This window comes from Ochotona curzoniae, unplaced genomic scaffold (assembly GCF_017591425.1).
Source record: "Ochotona curzoniae isolate NIBS_2020 unplaced genomic scaffold, NIBS_Ocur_1.0 contig_2754, whole genome shotgun sequence".
NCBI lineage: Eukaryota > Metazoa > Chordata > Mammalia > Lagomorpha > Ochotonidae > Ochotona > Ochotona curzoniae.
In genome coordinates, this window is record NW_024465582.1 from 830,464 (window position 1) to 847,205 (window position 16,742).

Genomic DNA, 16,742 nt, shown 5'->3' on the forward strand with positions numbered 1-16,742 from the left:
TAAATCTGTTCTTTTGAGAAATGTCTGTTCATTTCTTTTGCCCATTTTGTTACAGGTTTTGTTTTTTTGTTTGTTTGTTTGTCCCTGGGTTTCTGAAGCTCTTTGTAGATGCTGGATATTAGTCCCCTATCATTTGTGTAGCATGCAAAAATTTTCTCCCATTCTGTTGATTGCTTCTTCACTTTGTTAATTGTTTCCTTTGTATTTCTGAGATTTAGAGTGTTCATGTAATCTTTTTTTAAAAGATTTATTTATTTATTGGAAAGTCAGATATACAGAGAGGAGGAGAGACAGAGAGGAAGATCTTCCGTCCGATGATTCACTCCCCAAGTGAGCACAACAGCTGATGCTATGCCGGTCCGAAGCCAGGAGCCAGGAACTTCTTCTGCGTATCCCACATGGGTGCAGGGTCCCAAAGCTTTGGGTTGCCCTCGACTACTTTCCCAGGCCACAAGCAGAGAGCTGGATGGGAAGTGGAGCAGCTGGAACATGAACCGGCGCCCATGTGGGATCCCGGTGCGTTCAAGGCGAGGACTTTAGCTGCTAGGCCATGCTGCCGGTCCCTGGAGTGTTCATGTAATCTACGCACGGTGGTTGGCATTCTATGAGGTTTTCAATGTTTAGACTGTTTTAAAAGATGAGTCTAACTGATTTTTCAGATGAGTATTTATACAACAGGAATGAGTTGTTTGTAATTGTGCAGTTTACATTTGTATAACACTATAATTATATAATATGGTTCTACAAACTTTTTTCTAAAGCTTTATTGTTATTTTTATTTTTATTGAAAAGACAAATTTAAATAGAGAAGGAGAGACAGAGAGAAAGTTCTTCTGTCTGCTGGTTCACTGCCCAAGTGGCCACAACGGCCCAGAGCTGAGCCAATCTGAAGCCAGGAGCTTTTCCAGGCCTCCCATGCGGGTACACGGCCCCAAGGCTTTGGACCATCCTCGACTGCTTTTCCAGGGCACAGGCAGGGAGCTGGATGGGAAGTGGGGCTGCCAGGACATGAACTGGCACCCATATGGGATCCAGGCACCTGCAAGGACTTGAGCTGACAGGTTGCTGCGCCGGGCCCTTGTTGCACCGTGCCAGACCCCTGTTGTACCGTGCCAGGCCCTTGTCAGGCTTTCAATGTTTTACAGATACACATCTCCCTTTTTGACCAAAATACACATTTTCTCATTGTGCTGCTTGCATTTTAATTTTTAATTGCGTTATTTTTATGTAATATAAATGTTACAAATAACAACACAGTCACATTTGTCAAAGAGTGTCTTTAAATCCGTTACTTCCTGTCTATTTAGTATGCGTACTCATGGTATATATTATGTATTATCTGAATACATTCATTTCTATCCCAAGATTGCCATTCTTCCTGCTCGTTTTTGTTTGCGTTTTATTTAGAATCACACATACATTTGGCAGATGATATATGTTGTATGTATGTAAATGCTGATTAATTGTTCTAACAGTTGAACAATAGATAATCAAGCTCAAACAAGTGAAAAATTGACGAATTATGCAAACCTTCCACGTTTGGATTTTCTGAAGTGAAATGGAGACAAAAGCATCCTTCTCCCTCTGTTGTTGTGAGGTTAAATCAGCTGATAAGGTGTGAGCTGTCTGGTTTGGGGAGCCATGTCTGTCTGGCTGTTTGTTTTCTGCCTGTTACCCACACAGCGCCGTGAGACCCACCTGGTGTGACTTCAGCTCCAGCTGCGACCATAGCCTACCGTACAACCAGATACCACAGGGACATACATTTCACCTTCTTCTGTCACTTACATAGCTGCGTATTTTTATTAGTGTTTTAGAGCTTCCTCCTGGCTCATGCTTCCTGTTTTTAACTTATTTAATTTCTATTTTTAGTTTGCAAGTCGTCGTTTTTGAACGTCGTTTATTCCTTGCTCTTTTATAGAGCTGCCTTCCCCAGTTGGTTGAAGTTCGCTCAGTGTCCTTGTGCTCTGACTACGGCGCAACAGCCTTTGCTCTAGTGTGGTGGAGTATGTCCAGCTGCGTTTTCACTCGTCAGATACAGGTGGATTCCTGTTTCTTCTGTGAGTTTTAATTTGCCGGGGCTTGAGCTTTAAACTCCTGAACACTTTGGGACAGGCTGCCATGCTTTTTAGTTTGTAGTGGTGTTTTGTCATTGGCAACATTTTACAACGCACTGCTTACACGTGCAGCTGACCGTCTTCCCGTCCGATGGTGGGTGTGGCCCTTGCCCACTTTTCTGCTTGACTAGGCGTTTTTGTGACTTTTTATTTGTTGAATGCTTTATGTATTGAAGCCATTAAGAGTTGAACTACAATGTGAATTAAAACAATTTTACCTTAAATTAGTAAATGAAATAAATATTAAGTTGAACACATCAAAGAAGAGGATGAAGAAATAAAGCCAACCGTTGTTTTAAGACTTTCACGTGGTGAAGCCTTTCTGATCCCAGTGTGCAGCAATGTTTCGTGGACAGATTTATAGAGAGAAATGAAGAGGAGCTTGGCAGGGACGCCAATTTTTTTTTTTAAGATTTATTTGTTTTTTGACTCCCAATGAAGCTATTAAGATAGGCTTGACGGTAGGATGCTGGAGCCAACAGTCTCCATGCCTACAACATCAGGACACGCTTCAATAGCAGGAAGGACTTATGACTGTCTTCTAAAAAACTGCACTGCTGTAATAACAAAGGCAAAATCACTGGGGGAGGATGGCAAGTCCCAGAGCTTTTGGAACTGTATCATAAAATAAATAAGTTAGAGAAAAATTAAAGCTATTGTGAAATGAAGTGTTAAAGATACAAAGAAACAGTAAAGGATGGAAGGTCTGAGACTGTGTCGATCACTCTTTAAAATGTAAGTAGATATAGATGTTAGCAAGTGAAAAAGACCTACTTGTTTTTATTGGAAAAACAGATCAGACTTATGGAGAGCGGAGACAGAGACAGATCTACCATTCATTAGTCACACCCTCAGTGTCCACAATGGTCACCTCTGAGACGATCCAGAGCCAGGAGCCTCTTCCGGGTCTCCCATGCAGGTGCAGGGTCCCAAGGCTTTGGTGTGGGGGTGGTGCCTGCAGCCGATGCACTGCTGCCAGGTGCCCGCATCTCCCATGGCTGTTTGCCCTCAGTCTATGTCTTGTTATTGATGTTGTTTCATCACATTCTTTCACTGGCTAGTATTTTTGTGTACCTTTTTCTTTTCCTTTTCCGCATTGTTATACATTTTCTCTCATGTTTCTTTCTAATAGTACATATATTTGAATAAGTTAATTTTAATTGCTTATGTTCTTAGGATTATTCTTGTCATCTGAACATCTCACTTTAATGTGCTTCCTCTTTTCCTCCTTTTCAGTGAACTCTAATTATTTCCATTGCGTTAAATCACATGTGTTTGCTCATTTTTTTCCTTATTGTCAATTTGGAAGGTTTTGTGTCATCAGTGTAAAAAATCAAACATTTTGATTACCACATAAAACCAATCAATGTTTCTGTGCAAAGGTTCTCTAAGATTTTTACTCATTTATTTTCATTGTATTTGAACAAGGAGAGAGAGAGTGGTGGTGGGAGGAGTGTGTTATCTTCCGTCCTCTGATTCAGTCCCTCAGTGACGCGTCGGTGCCGGACACAGAAGGGAAGGAGGCAGGCAAGCTGCACCAGGGAGCTAGAATGCCATCTGGGCCTTTTGGGTGGGGGGCGGGCAACCAAGCACTTGCACCACTCTCTGCTGGAAACTTGGTTAGAAGTGGAAGTCCAACTCCATGCCAGGCACCCTGATTTGGAAAGTGGGCAGCTGCTGTGCCAGGAGCCCACCCCTTTGCTATGCCCACCAACAACACGCCAGCGCTAAGCTCCACGTATCCCCTACCTCACTGGCCTCTTGCTCGTCACAGCACTTGCATAGTACTCTTCAACACTGCCATGTTTCACAGTGAACCTGCTGTGTCGCATTTATTCCTGACACAATAATGTTTATTTGTTCCTAATCTTGCTTAATATTTCCCCATAACATTCTTTGCTTTTGTGGGCCAGTTTTTAGAACCCAAGAGGAAACTTGATGCTTTTCCTAGTCATGGTGAGAGAATTCAGATATTTTCATCTTATTTTTCTGGACAACGCTTTCTTGTGACATGTGTTAGAATGCTGGTGCAGGCCAAGCAAGAAGATAAAGTGTCAGCAATTTTGTGTATGATAAAAAAATGTGGACGTCAGTGTGCCTGGCCTGCAGCTGTTTGCTTGATGACGTCTGCCAAAAGTGTAGCACTTCAGGCATCGGTGTCAGGTGGCACATGAGTTGCACGGTGCCTTGCCTACCCTAAATCCTAAATTTACAGGGACTGCTCAAGAAGAAGGTCGTCCTCATTTTGAGGGGTTTTATTGTTATTGCTGTTGTTTTGTTTATACTGAAGCTCATGTCTTTGCTCTGTTTCACGAAGTCACTCATTTGTCGAAGTTCTGAAAATGATGTTTCAGGGATAGATGATTTTGAAATTGAGACAGTGTGTTCCTTGAGTTCTGGCGAACTGTGAGAGCATCTCGGTTTAAACAGTTACCACTTCTGCTGGGTTTCTCAGTCCATCCTTCAGCCTCTTATTCCCCAATTCAAACACTCAACACGTTTATTTTTTCTGCACTCCCTTCTACTCGCTTTCTTCCACCTTCCAGTGAAGCAGTTCTCATTTGGCTGTATCTGCTTCATTTAAAGTTACACTTGAAGAAGTCAGTGTTGGCCACTGCACTCACAACGTGCTGTAACCAGTCCCCTAGCTTATCCCACATGTAACGTAAGCTTCGTTTGGGTACATCTGTTTCTTAGGGTGTTCTTTGTTCCTTCCTGCTGTTCTGTTCTGCATCTGGACCATGTTTCTTTCACTGTCCATCCAATGTTAGTTTCTCTGTAAGTAACTTTTTGTATTTTAAAAATTTTAGTTTTTAAAAAATTATTCGCTTATTTAGAATGAGTTACAGAGAGGGAGGGAAATCTTGCATTCATTGGGTCCCTCTCCAGATGGCCGCAAAGGCCAGGCTGGCTGGACCAGGCTACAGCCAGCAGTGTCGTCTGGATCTCCCACGTGGGTCAGGGGCCCCAGCACCTGGGATGTCTGACACTGCTTTCTCAGGCCATTGTCAGGGAGCTGATGGGGGGGTGCGGCAGCTGACACTAAACGATGAGGGATTTGGTCTTGCAGGCAGTGGTTTAACCTGCCAGTCCCGAAAGGCCATTTTGGTTGGGTATAGAATTGCAACTCCACATGCGTTTCTTTTCTACACAGTTAAGCACCTCGTCCCAAGGGCTGTGACCTCCTGGACTTTCTGCAGGAAGACCGGCTGTCATGTGCTTCTGCGTCTGGAGTGTTCAGCGATGTTATGAGAGGTGGTTTTCTCTTCGTTCCCACTGCTTGTGGGTCTTGGACACCTTGAGTAAGTGGGTTTTCATCTTGCCTAAGCAGTCATCTCTGAACATATGTTCTACTTGACCCCCTGGTCTCCAGGGACCTCCATCTTACTGCGTCCCATACCTCACCTGCCCTCTTCCCAGCTGAGCACGTGCCACATGGCAAAGCAACAGGAGGCAGCTGAGCCAGGAGGTGGCATTGTGAGGCGCTCTCTGTACTGCCTGGTACCCCAGAAACCCTGAGCAGAAAAGGCAGACTTATAGAGACAAGGGGAGAGACAAAGATCTTCCATCAGCTGGGGTTCATTCCCCAAACAGATGCAATGGCTTCAATGCCTGAGACTCAGACAACTCAGCCAGGAACCTGGAGTTGTTTCCAGGTCTCCCACATGGAGGCAGGGTCCCAAGCATTTGGGCCATCCTTCACTGCTTTCCCAGGCCACAGGCAGGGAGCTGGATGGGAAGTGGAGCAGCCGGGACATGAACCAGCACCTATGTGGGAGGTGGAGGATTATTCCATTGAGCTATTGTGCTGACCTCAGAGCTGCAAACTCTTGCACACTGAGAATACCAGGTTCATGCACACTCACAGCTGTTGCACATACAGTGACATGTTTTCACACACATTGCTGGGATGATCCACTCCAAAGCAGGAGCCAGGAGCTTCTTCCAGTCTCCCACAGATGAGCAGGGTCCCAAGGTCATCCTTTGCTGATTGCCAGACCACAAGCAGGGAGCTGGATGGGAAATAGAGCTGCCAGGGCTTGAACTGATACCCAGATGGCATGCCCGCACTTGCAAGAGAATTTAACCAATTGAGCCATAACATCAGAGCAAACAGGTGAGGACTATCTACCCATTCATTGGCTGAGTCGCTGGGACACCCTCACCCCACATCGAGGGCCACATTTTAAGTCCCAGCTCTGCTTCATGGACTAAGAACTTGTCTCCTGGTTCTGGCCATTCAAGTCATGGGGAGTGAAGCAGCATATAGGAGCTGTTTGCGACATGCACAGTACTCGATGGTCATCAGGTTTCCCAGCCATGGCAGTAGAACTGGGGCTCCAGCACCTGTGTCCTGGCTGGACTCTGCGAGCTATGTGAGATGCCCAGCAAGAATATGAGTCCCAGCTATCTTTCAAAGTCGCCCTATAAGAGGGCATGTTTCTGTGATGTTTGTGCAGGAGCTGTCTCTGGCGGGATTGAGGGGAGCAGCCCGTAGTCTATCTTGCCCCCAGCCCTGGACTCTAGAGGTGTGGACACCTGCCCAACGCTACCTAGGCCAGTGAAGGCAGGGGCCCTTCTGTGGTGACAGGGCACTCACACACGACCTTCCCCGGGGAAGGACAGCAGATGTGGGAACACGCCTGAGGGGTGGGGCATGGCTGGCTCCACCAGTGTGTCCAGCATGGTCCAGCCCCATGTGACCAGCACAGCTGCCTCCTTCCCCCGCAGGCTCCGGCCTGAACACAGGCACCTTACTGTTGGCACAGACCTACAGTCCTTGGACTGAGAGGAGCCCCACGCCGAGGGACTGTGTTTCAGTCATCTCTCCAGTCTCCATGCCAAACCCTTACTGCTTGTTCTTCCTGTGGGTAATAAACGTGGAGAGGGTGAGCCAAGCAGGTGCGAGGAGGGCCTGCAGGGGCATGGCAGCTGGAGGAGCCGCAGGGTCTGTGGAGACAGATGCTCTGTATTTCACCCTGATGTGTCAGACTCTCTGGAGGAGGATGGCCGTCCCGGCAGCGAGGTCTGCAGGGTCTTGAGGGGCAAGGAGGCTTCCTGTGGTGAGCACGGCATGTTGGACTTGACCTCCTCCGCATCCCTGCACCGCCCACGGATGCAGACACAGCTCCCACAGGCAGCCCGCCCCTCCTCTTTTCCACCCAGTCTGTAGGGCTGTGAATATGCCGGGCCCCAGGGCCTGGCACATGCAGGTGCACCCCTGGCACCTGTGACCCTGGGGGCAGTGAAGTCACAGCCCCATTTGGTCCTTGGGTAACTCTGTGGGTGCTGTTGCTGGAGCCCCACCCCGCTCTTGCCTCCGCCAGGCTGCGTGGCTGCTGGCTCCTGGGAGTGCTGGCAGGCTGTGGTGGCCGGCACGTTGGGGGGTGTCAGCTTTTAATTGTAACTGTCTTGCAGAGCAGTGTTGTTTTAATATCCTGTATAGATTTTTATGTAATACACTTACTTGCAGGCAGCCCGAAGCAAGAATCAATTCTGTGAAGGGCTCTTCTTTTGTTAAAAGCCAATCTTGTTTTAATGATGCATGAAGAAATATTCGAGCATTGACATTTTTCTGTCAGGTTTCTTTTGAAAAATCAATTAAGATAATACTGCCTTGACCTAGTTATCTAGTTAATGCTTATTAGGAATGTAATATGATTTACTGTCAGCATAATAATTTTTGTATCTTATCCCATTAGCTTGTGCATATTTCAAAGTGTATTTCACAATGGTCACTTCTTAAAATGTGATGTAGCTGAATGCATTAATTAGATCGAGAGGGGTCATTAGACACCGACTCTCTTACTGGCCCTTCCTCTGGAGTTTGTACACAGTTTCTGTTGGGGTCCAGCATCGTTATTTACTCGCCAGCCAGCAGATCAGGCACTTGCTTAAACGGTAAGAGGCTCAAGTGGACCGGCTGGAACACAGCTGTTATACACAGGATGTGAGCAAAATGCATCCAGGAGATCAAGGGTTGTGCTTGGTGACTGAGCCCTCCGGGAGCCTGGGTGCCGCGAGCCTCCCCGTGGTATCAGACATGCCACAGATCATGGAAAGATGCAGAGCTGGGCATTGTCTCGCTCGCTCCTCGCTGCTCTGAGAGGACAGCCGTCAGGGTGTTGGACCCCGCCGCGAAAGTTATTGATTGCTGCCCTTTCGGGATTTGGGGCTGAGGCAACGCTGACTTAACCTCGTTAAGTGGAACCCGGATTAAATTTCTCCCTGCCCTGAACATTCGTGCCCTCTGGGTTTGGGTTTCCCACCTTCCTGGAGGAAGCTGCCTGCGGCGTTACAGGTGGCCAAGGATGGCCGTGGAGCCTGTGCACTCCTCCAGCTAAGGAGCCCGATGCCTGAGCCTGCTGGAGCTCCGGGCAGCCCTGGGTGAGAGTGCAGCAGGTGCCTGCCCCTCCCTGCCGTGACGCAGTGCGAGCTCACCGCCCGGCCGGCTGTCTTTCTGTTTTCCCGAAGAAGGCTCACTGTCTCCCCTAAGCTTTCCACTGACATCCTAGAGCGGGAAGGTATCGGACAAGCCCAGCGTCTGTTGTGTTCAGCACTTTGCTGGTGAAATATTTGCCCACAGCCAAAGAGCCAGTATCACCCAGCTGTAGCAGGGGTTTCCTTGGCAGGGGGAGGTCTCCGGGCGGCTGCCCCTTCCCATGCTGGTCAGTCACATGTTAATCCATCCAAAAAATATATATATCCATGAACACAGATACTGTTTCCTGCTCACGTTTCACCTTTTCTTTTTCCACTAAAACGGAAAATTTTTGTTTTCCCATATCGGTATTCTGCCTCCCCTGGCTCCAGCCCCTCTGTTTCTCTCGCACTCTCACTCTCTCCACCTGAAAACGCGTTTCTCCGGATCGGGAGGGGCGCGTTGCACTCAGGGTCCACAGGCCTGACATTGTCCTCGTGAGTGGGGCGTCTGAAGCCTGTAGAGTCCCTCATGGATGTGATGGCATCTGGAAACGCTGAATGGGAGGGAAGCTGGCGCACCGGGTGGCAGGCGCTAGGAGCAAGGGAATGCATGAAGCCAGGCGGAGGACAGGAGTCCCTGGAAGGAATGCACACTCCCAGGGACACCTGGTGGGAACCACCGGCCAGCGGCCAGCGAGCCGCCTCAGCGCTGCGCCTGGCTGCATAGGCTGTCTCTCTCCTCTCTCTTTTCTCTTTCCTCTCTCTCTCTCTCTCTCTCTCCCTCCCTCCCTCCCTCCCTCCCTCCCCTCTCTCTCAGTGGTGGTCATGTCACTTTTAAGCACCTAGTTAATTGATGTGCTGGGCAGCCAGCTTGCTCTGTTTCGGAGAGCTGCCACTGGGGGCTGGATGGCGGCTCTAACGGTGTGCGTTCATCCTGGATGCAAACGGGAGGCCTGAAATTACGGTTTAATGACTGCTGATCAAACGGTGTGGCCCAAATAAGGGAAATGAGCACGGGAGGCCCGAGTGTGTGGATTTGGCTTTGCTTTCTCATCCCTGCCTAACTAGGCACTTTTCCTGCGTGTCTGAACTCTTTTGCCTTTCAACTGGGCCTGCAGTTGCTATAGTGATGGCATAATTTCATAATGGTCTAAAAATGACACTGGCATAGATACTGACAGATAGAATTAATTCACTAACAAGTAATTATGTAGCGAAATGCTGACTGCCACACAGAAGGTGCGTGGTGACACCTTCTCTGGTTTTCGGGGCTGGCAGCAACATTAGCGTTGGTCATTAGTGGGGGACATCTCAGAACAGCGTCGGATACAGACTCATATGCAGACCTATTTAGTTACCTGTGTGACAGCCTTGTTCAGGACACCAGAAACAGCTGTCCCAGCCTGTATGAGCCAAAATAATTAGGCCTGTCATCTTCCCACTCTGATTCCCCCTTCAACCTGCTCCACAAAATGCAAATATTTTGCTTTCATTGTCACATTCACCTTGACATGGATATTGCTTCTGCGCATAACTGGATGAGATGACTCAGAATTTGCATTGTTCATTCTAATAAATTTGCTTCCCCAGCACCGCGTGGCAGGACCCATCAGATAAAGTGTCCCAGGGTGTCATCAATCACCGATCATGACAGACGGCTTTTGCCTTCATTTGTTACATACGAGAACATGCTTAATTATTTGTCCTGTAATTAGTTGGGAAAATGTCAGGAAATGTCAGGCCTCTGTTCGCCGTGGAAGAACCCGGCTTGAAAGCCCGGATGACTGAAGTGTCGTTAACGCTGTCTAACTAGACGAGGAGCAGCTGGGGAGGAAGGGAGCGCTCCTAAAAAAGTAATCACGGTGCCACGCATGCGGGCACGGGATGGAGACCCATTAGCAAATGGCTGTGTGTTCATCTGCTTGCCTGATGAACTGGGGGCCCAAGCCTGGGTGTGTGTACGTCCTGGGCTCTAGGGAGCTGCCCTGGCCACCACCCCCAGTGCACAGCGGTCTAACTTGAAGATGGAAAGCCTGTCTTAGTGTTTGCTCGCTGTGCCAATGCGTAAAGGCGCTGGGCTCAGCATCCACCTGAAGAGGAGAGGCATTTGAGACAAGGAGCTGACACGGTCAGCTGTCCTGCCTCACCAGCCTTCTGCTAACTAGAGCAAATTGCCATTAGTCGTCACTTGGCTACCCCAAGGCCAACCACCGGGGTGAAGTGACGTGCGGAGAGGCAGGCGGGCAGTGGGCAGGTGCGGGGCAGACCAGCCTGCAGCCCAGGTACCCAGGCTCAGAAGAGCACCTGGGGACTTTCAGCCCAGACGGTGTCCCCTTGGCGTTGCCCCACAGCCTCACGCAGCAGTACTCCACTGTGGAACGGGCTCATCCGGGTTCTCAGGCCGTGCTTCCCACACTCCGGCTCCTGCCCCTCTGAGTGCTAGCGCACACAGCTGCATCTTGGGAGCCACACGGCCTCAAGGCTTCCTTGCCACCCCTGGGGCCATGTGCTTCAACTCCCACACACGCCCAGGTTCCATCCTGTGGGCCTCACCTGTGTTCTGCCCTCTTGAAATGTGGTGTGAGAGCCAATTCTCTTCATATTTCTTCTTTTGGGTCTTGGGTCTTAGATCTGTGTGGGGCCTGAGTGGATCAAAGCTGGATCCTGCAGGTGAGCCATGCAGTGTTTATAGGTAACACAGTGGCCCCTGAGCTCATGCTTAAAGACTGCATCCCGGGTGGGCAAGGGCCATGGCCCCGTGTGGGCGACCTGCATCTGGGACACAGGCTGGCCCAGCTTCTAGCCCCTCCGGAGTGGAGGGTAAGTCAGCTTTGCCTGCAGGACCAGAAGGTAGGCTCGCTGGGTCCATGAGACGTGGGGAAGTCAGATGTGCGATGCTGCCTTTGAAAGCCCAGCATGGGAGCAGAGCGGGCAGCCGGGAGACTGCTCACGACACCTGGTCTTGGTTTGAGATGGAGGTGAAGCCACAACCCTTCAGACCGCGCTGTGTAGTGGGCTGCAGTTCACTAGCCGGCTGTCAGGACCCATGTGAGCCTGCAGCACTGTGCGCTTTTAAGGGCCATTTCCACGAGGCTTTGAGAGAGCAGTGGGGCCCGCGGTGAGGAGCAGGGTGGCCGGTTGTTCAGCCACCCGTGAGAACAGCACTTTATTCCCAGAATCCCGGGATTTGTTCTTTGCAGGATGAGCCATCTCTAATGAATTGCAAGAGGTCGTTACCACACCCCATTGTCCCGGGAGCCTCTTGGCATTCCAGGCCCTGCGGCTGGAGATGGGACTGGACAGGGAACAAGCTGAAATCCATCCTCTCTGAGAACGGAGCAATCCGGGGCCGCCGGAGCCTTCAGGAGCCGGAGCAGTGAGGAGGAGACAAGGAGCTGGTGAGGGGCTCTGGGGTCCCTCCGCACCAGCCTGCTAGCCAGGGTCAACAGTCTGTTGTTTCCCAGGAAGGCATTCAGAAGTAGGCAGGCAGGCAGGGACCCTGCCCCGGGCAGGTGACTGGGTGGCTCACGCTTGCAGGAGGTTCAGGTACTCGGCTGGGACTAGCTTGGACCCACACACAACAAGCTCCAGAGAGCTCCGGACCCGTTCGAGACAAAGCCCCGTGAGCAGGCGCCCTGCCCAGGCCGGCCTCCACGGGGTGACACAGCGATGAAAAGCCCTCCCAGCAGCCTTCGCAATTCCTACACACACAAAAGCCGCCTCCTGGCTTAGGAACAGAGAGCTGGGAGGGCGCGTTCCCCTCAGCTTCCAGGGAACACCGGGCGGTCCTGGTCGCCGCGGCACCGGTAAGTGCGCAGGGGCCACGCCAGGCTCCCTGCGGTCCACTGGCCAGGCAGTGACCGCAAGCCCACGTGGCTGGCCGCTGGATTGTGACCCATGCGGGATGCAGGCATTCCCGGCCCTCCACGAGGCTGCCGGGGAAGGAAGGCTGTGTGAGACGGCGCACGACCGCCCCGGGCCCGCTGCTGCCCTGCCTGCCGTGAGGAAGCGACCCTTCTGGGAAGGCCCATGACGATAGATGCCTTTCTATCTAAATCCTAAGCATTTGGGCCAGGTGTATCTTACCAGTGGCAAAAAGGAAAAAAAAAAAAAAGACTAAACACCCACGAGTGAATTTGTTCCGTATTTTACCAAGCGAGAGGGTGGCTGTGCACCAGGGCGGAGCGCGAGGCTGGGGACCGGGCGCACACCCCAGCGTCTCCGCAGCCGACGTCCCGCGCGGCGCCGGGAGCAGCAGAGCCGCCTCTCCAGTGAAGGTATGTGGAGCACAGGAAGCAGGGCTCCTGGGAGGCTGGAGAATCGCCCGCACCAGAGCAACCCGGCACTAAGGAAGGCTCCCCCTCTCCCGGCCTGCAGGTTGCGGGGACACCGTGCATATTTTATGCAAAGATTAATGCCCGGGAAGGAGTAAGTGGGCTTTGCCATTAACATATTTAAGCATACATAATAAATGGGGGGATTCTTACAAATAGATAAGATGGGTCTAACGGCATGAGGGACAAATAACAATACAATGAGCTTGAAACAATCCGCGGAAGAGGAAGAGAAACAAAGATGTAAGGTCAGACAATATCTCACACGTCATTAGGAGAAGGCTGCCAATTGTTTGGGTTAGACACAATGGCACAACCTCTTAGAGCACTGTTAAGTCTTTATTCAGTAATACATTATCATGCATATTTCATAGCAGGGATTACCAAGACAGAATTGTGTGTCATTTTTGTTGTATGTCTTTATAATTACACCTTGAAGCCACAACTAGATTTTTTTCTCAACTACATATTCATGAAAAGCGGACTTGTAATTTGATAAAGGGAGGCTTGTGTTCTGGCTCCATTCAGACGGCATCGTGAAGCAGAATTAAAGTAGGCATCTGTGTTCTTAGCATTAATCTCCTGCAGCACATTCCAGCTGCTGTGATGTGCAGCAGGGAGATAAGTCCTGGACGGGCTGCAGCGGGCCGCCCGACAACTCTATTATTGGCTTCATAATTGCTTAATTAAACTTTTGTCACTAATCATTATGAGGGCAATAGAGCTGTTATTCTGGCGTCTGTTAAGCAAAAATCAATAAACTGTTGGAGTTAATTTCGCCGTATTTTTTGTCCTGCAAATGAAATTCATTGCTGCCGGTTAGTGATCTGTGTGGCTGGCGCCCGGCTGATATGAACAGCCTTCACCATTTGAATGGGGGGTATTCAGTAGCACATGAATATGAACAAATGGCAAACATAAATCTTTTGCATGAAGTACACCTTCTATCCCTTTATTATGGAACAATTGACCCATCGAAAATGAATTCTAATGCCAGGAAAGCGTTTAGATTTAAATTACACCATGGTTTCCTGGGTCTGAAAGATGGCGGCATAAAAAAGATTAATATGCTAATTATTTTTCTCCTTATTTTTTCTCCTTCGACATCCATGGTGGGGCATTGTGAAGCGTGTAAATAAGCTGACTGTTTTGTCAAGAAATGGCTGGGAGGCACACTCCATTCCACTGAGATTGGATTTGTTTATTCAAAACCTCACTCTAGATTTTAACCGTGTTTGCAATCACACTTTATTTTTCACATAATGTTTTGCTTTCACAAAGAATTCCTGGGATAAGTAAAGCATGTTTTTGTTTATTGAAATAGATTTAATGGTATTATGAGTGATGATATACTTAACTCACACTGCGTTTGTAAATTCCTGTCAAACTTTGATTTCCTCCTCTTCTCCAGCTCGTGCTCTTGGTCTTAGCTGGGCCATCTCTCCACGTGCCTTGGACACCAGGGAGGTGCACGGAGCAGGTGCACAAGCGTTCTCGCTGTTTCCACACACTGGCCACTTCCCCAGGGCCCTCGACTGTCCTAACAGGAAAAAGAACGCCAAACGACATAGGGGAAGGCTCAGCCTTCCTCAGCCGGCTGTGCCGCCAGTGAGCGGCGAGGAGGGTGGTCCGGCTGTGCAGGGGAGCAGAGAGCACCCCAGCACACACCCCCAGGATCCCTGCTGGCTGGCCGCAGGGCGCTCACTGCGTGGGTCACCACCAGGCGGCCCTAGGGGAGGCAGTGAGTTACCAGACAATTGCATGACCTCGGACACAACTCAGACCTCTGCCGTAACTTGGAAAGTCTGACCGCAGAAGAAAGCCTTTCATTCTTGGAAGATGGAGACCGACACTCCGGCGGTGCACATGAACCGGGGCCGTGTGCAGCCAGCAGAAAGCAAGGGTTGAAAGATCTCAGGGATCAGAACCAGAGGAACAGCTCAGTCCGACTGAGTCTCCACATCGCCCTGCTGTGGACTGACAGCCAGTCGCTCGCAGTGGCCGTGGCCTCGGCAGCAGATGCTAAAAGGTGTTTCAGGGCCAGCATTAACTGAAGAATCTGAGGTTCATTACTGGATAGAAGTGGGTGGGAGAGGAGAATGCTGCTGGCTGGAGCACAAGAGGTGCACGGGAGCTGGGATGGAGGGAGGGGCTCCCCAGGGCTTGTCCTTTTTCAGGGGTGCAGGGAGGAGTGAGGAGGCACTGGTGCTCTCACATCTTTGCCCAGTGGCAAACCCGGAGCTCTGGGACGACAGTGGTCAAGATTCGCCTACTCAGACCCCGACTCTACTGTCCCATTGCCAATTACTAGGTGCTCATATGCTCCTTAATTTGGCCTAAATTGGTTTATTTGCCAGAATAATTTTGAATCCTTCTCTCCCTCCCTCCAAGGATCAGTGTTTCCTGTGTGGAGACAAACACTGCGTATGCTATTAGCATGATCTATGGTGTTATTAAAATTGTTATTATTCACCTGGTCTCCGGAGGGGAGGGTGGGCGGCGAGCGCTGATAAATCCTTTTGCAATAAGGAAAGCCTGACACCCCACAACGGGCCTTCAGGAGGCTGGCGCTTGAGCCCCCAGGAGAGACTGGACCCGGAGGAGGAAATTCTACTTAAAATCGCATGTAGATTAGAAGAGGCACAGCCATGCTCGTTGGGATTTTAATTTTTCACTATTGCATTCATTATATGATTTAAATGAGATTACAGGCTATACAGGCTAACATACACTGTATCTTGTGATGAAATAGCTGTGTTTTAACTGCCCTGGAAATCTTTTTTTTTTTGATGCAACCTCTTCGTTTCCGCGTATATGATGGATGGAGTTTTAAAGTGACAGGAAGCTGGTATAAATATGGGCTTTTTCCTGAAGACCCTGAGAATGGATGGGATCGGATTCCTCCTGGTGGGCTGGGTGTGATGTGCGGCTGGCTCGTGCTCAGGTCTTAGAACAGAGCAGCGTTCTCAGTGTGGTTAGCAGGTGCCGGGCTCTGCTTTAGGCTTGGCCGCAGTGGCCTTGCATGCTGGCCTTGTGCTGAGGACATCCACTGAGTGAAAAGGACAGTCCCACTCCATGAAGACATCTAACGTCCTCTTGGTCCAGGGCCTTTTCAGACTTCACCTTTGACCGCTCTGTGCGAGGCAGTGCTGTACAGACAGGCCAAGCCTGGATCCGCTGAGGGCAAGCATCTACCTCCCACACGCCACTTATGTCCAGGCCACTCAGCCACGTGCTGGGCTAGGGACAGAGGGCCCCTTGCAGGTGGAGGCCGTCCTCCTGCTCCTTGATTCAAGTAACTTTCCCATGTGGCTATCTGGCCATTTCCTGGACAGATGTGTCCAGTGCTGGACTGGGTCATAGTACAATGAAGTGGAACCTCTGATGGGCATTTACTAAGAGTGTATGGCATCTTTGGAAGAGACCACACTCAGGGACTGCCCTTGGGGTGGATTCTCTGTCCACTAGCAGCAAAGCAGAGGGCCAGGAGAGGCTGACACACTTAAATCCAAGTGAAGAAAGAAGGTGCTGAACGTCCTGAAAGACGTGGAAATGGTCTGGGATATTTCAATTTGGCCTTGTAATTGTATTTGATTTCAGTTACTGTGTATATACACATCATTTTCCCTTTTGGATTAAATATTTTCAAGGAAAATTGCAGTCTGACTGGAAACCCGAATGTCAGAGGAGATGGAGAGCTGTCAAGTCACTCCCAGGAGGGGGCTGCCCCTCTGGACTCCGCTCACTAGCCCCACCCCCAGGGTGTTGGCAGGTGCACAGAGCCAGCAGCTCCTTCCCCACTCCCCAGAGTCCAGGTCCTGTCCCTGGGACTGAGTAAGATCCAGCAGTCTGCGTGGGTTTGCAAACA

The 16,742-nt window shown here is 50.0% G+C and overlaps 1 long non-coding RNA gene across 1 annotated transcript; it reads left to right on the top strand.

Moving 5' to 3' along the window:
• Positions 1-2,730: 2,730 nt before the first annotated feature.
• LOC121154612 lies at positions 2,731-16,529 on the top strand. Its single transcript, XR_005883567.1, has 2 exons — positions 2,731-2,852; positions 14,286-16,529. It is a non-coding gene; the product is annotated as an uncharacterized LOC121154612 (long non-coding RNA).
• The last annotated feature ends 213 nt before the right edge of the window (positions 16,530-16,742 follow it).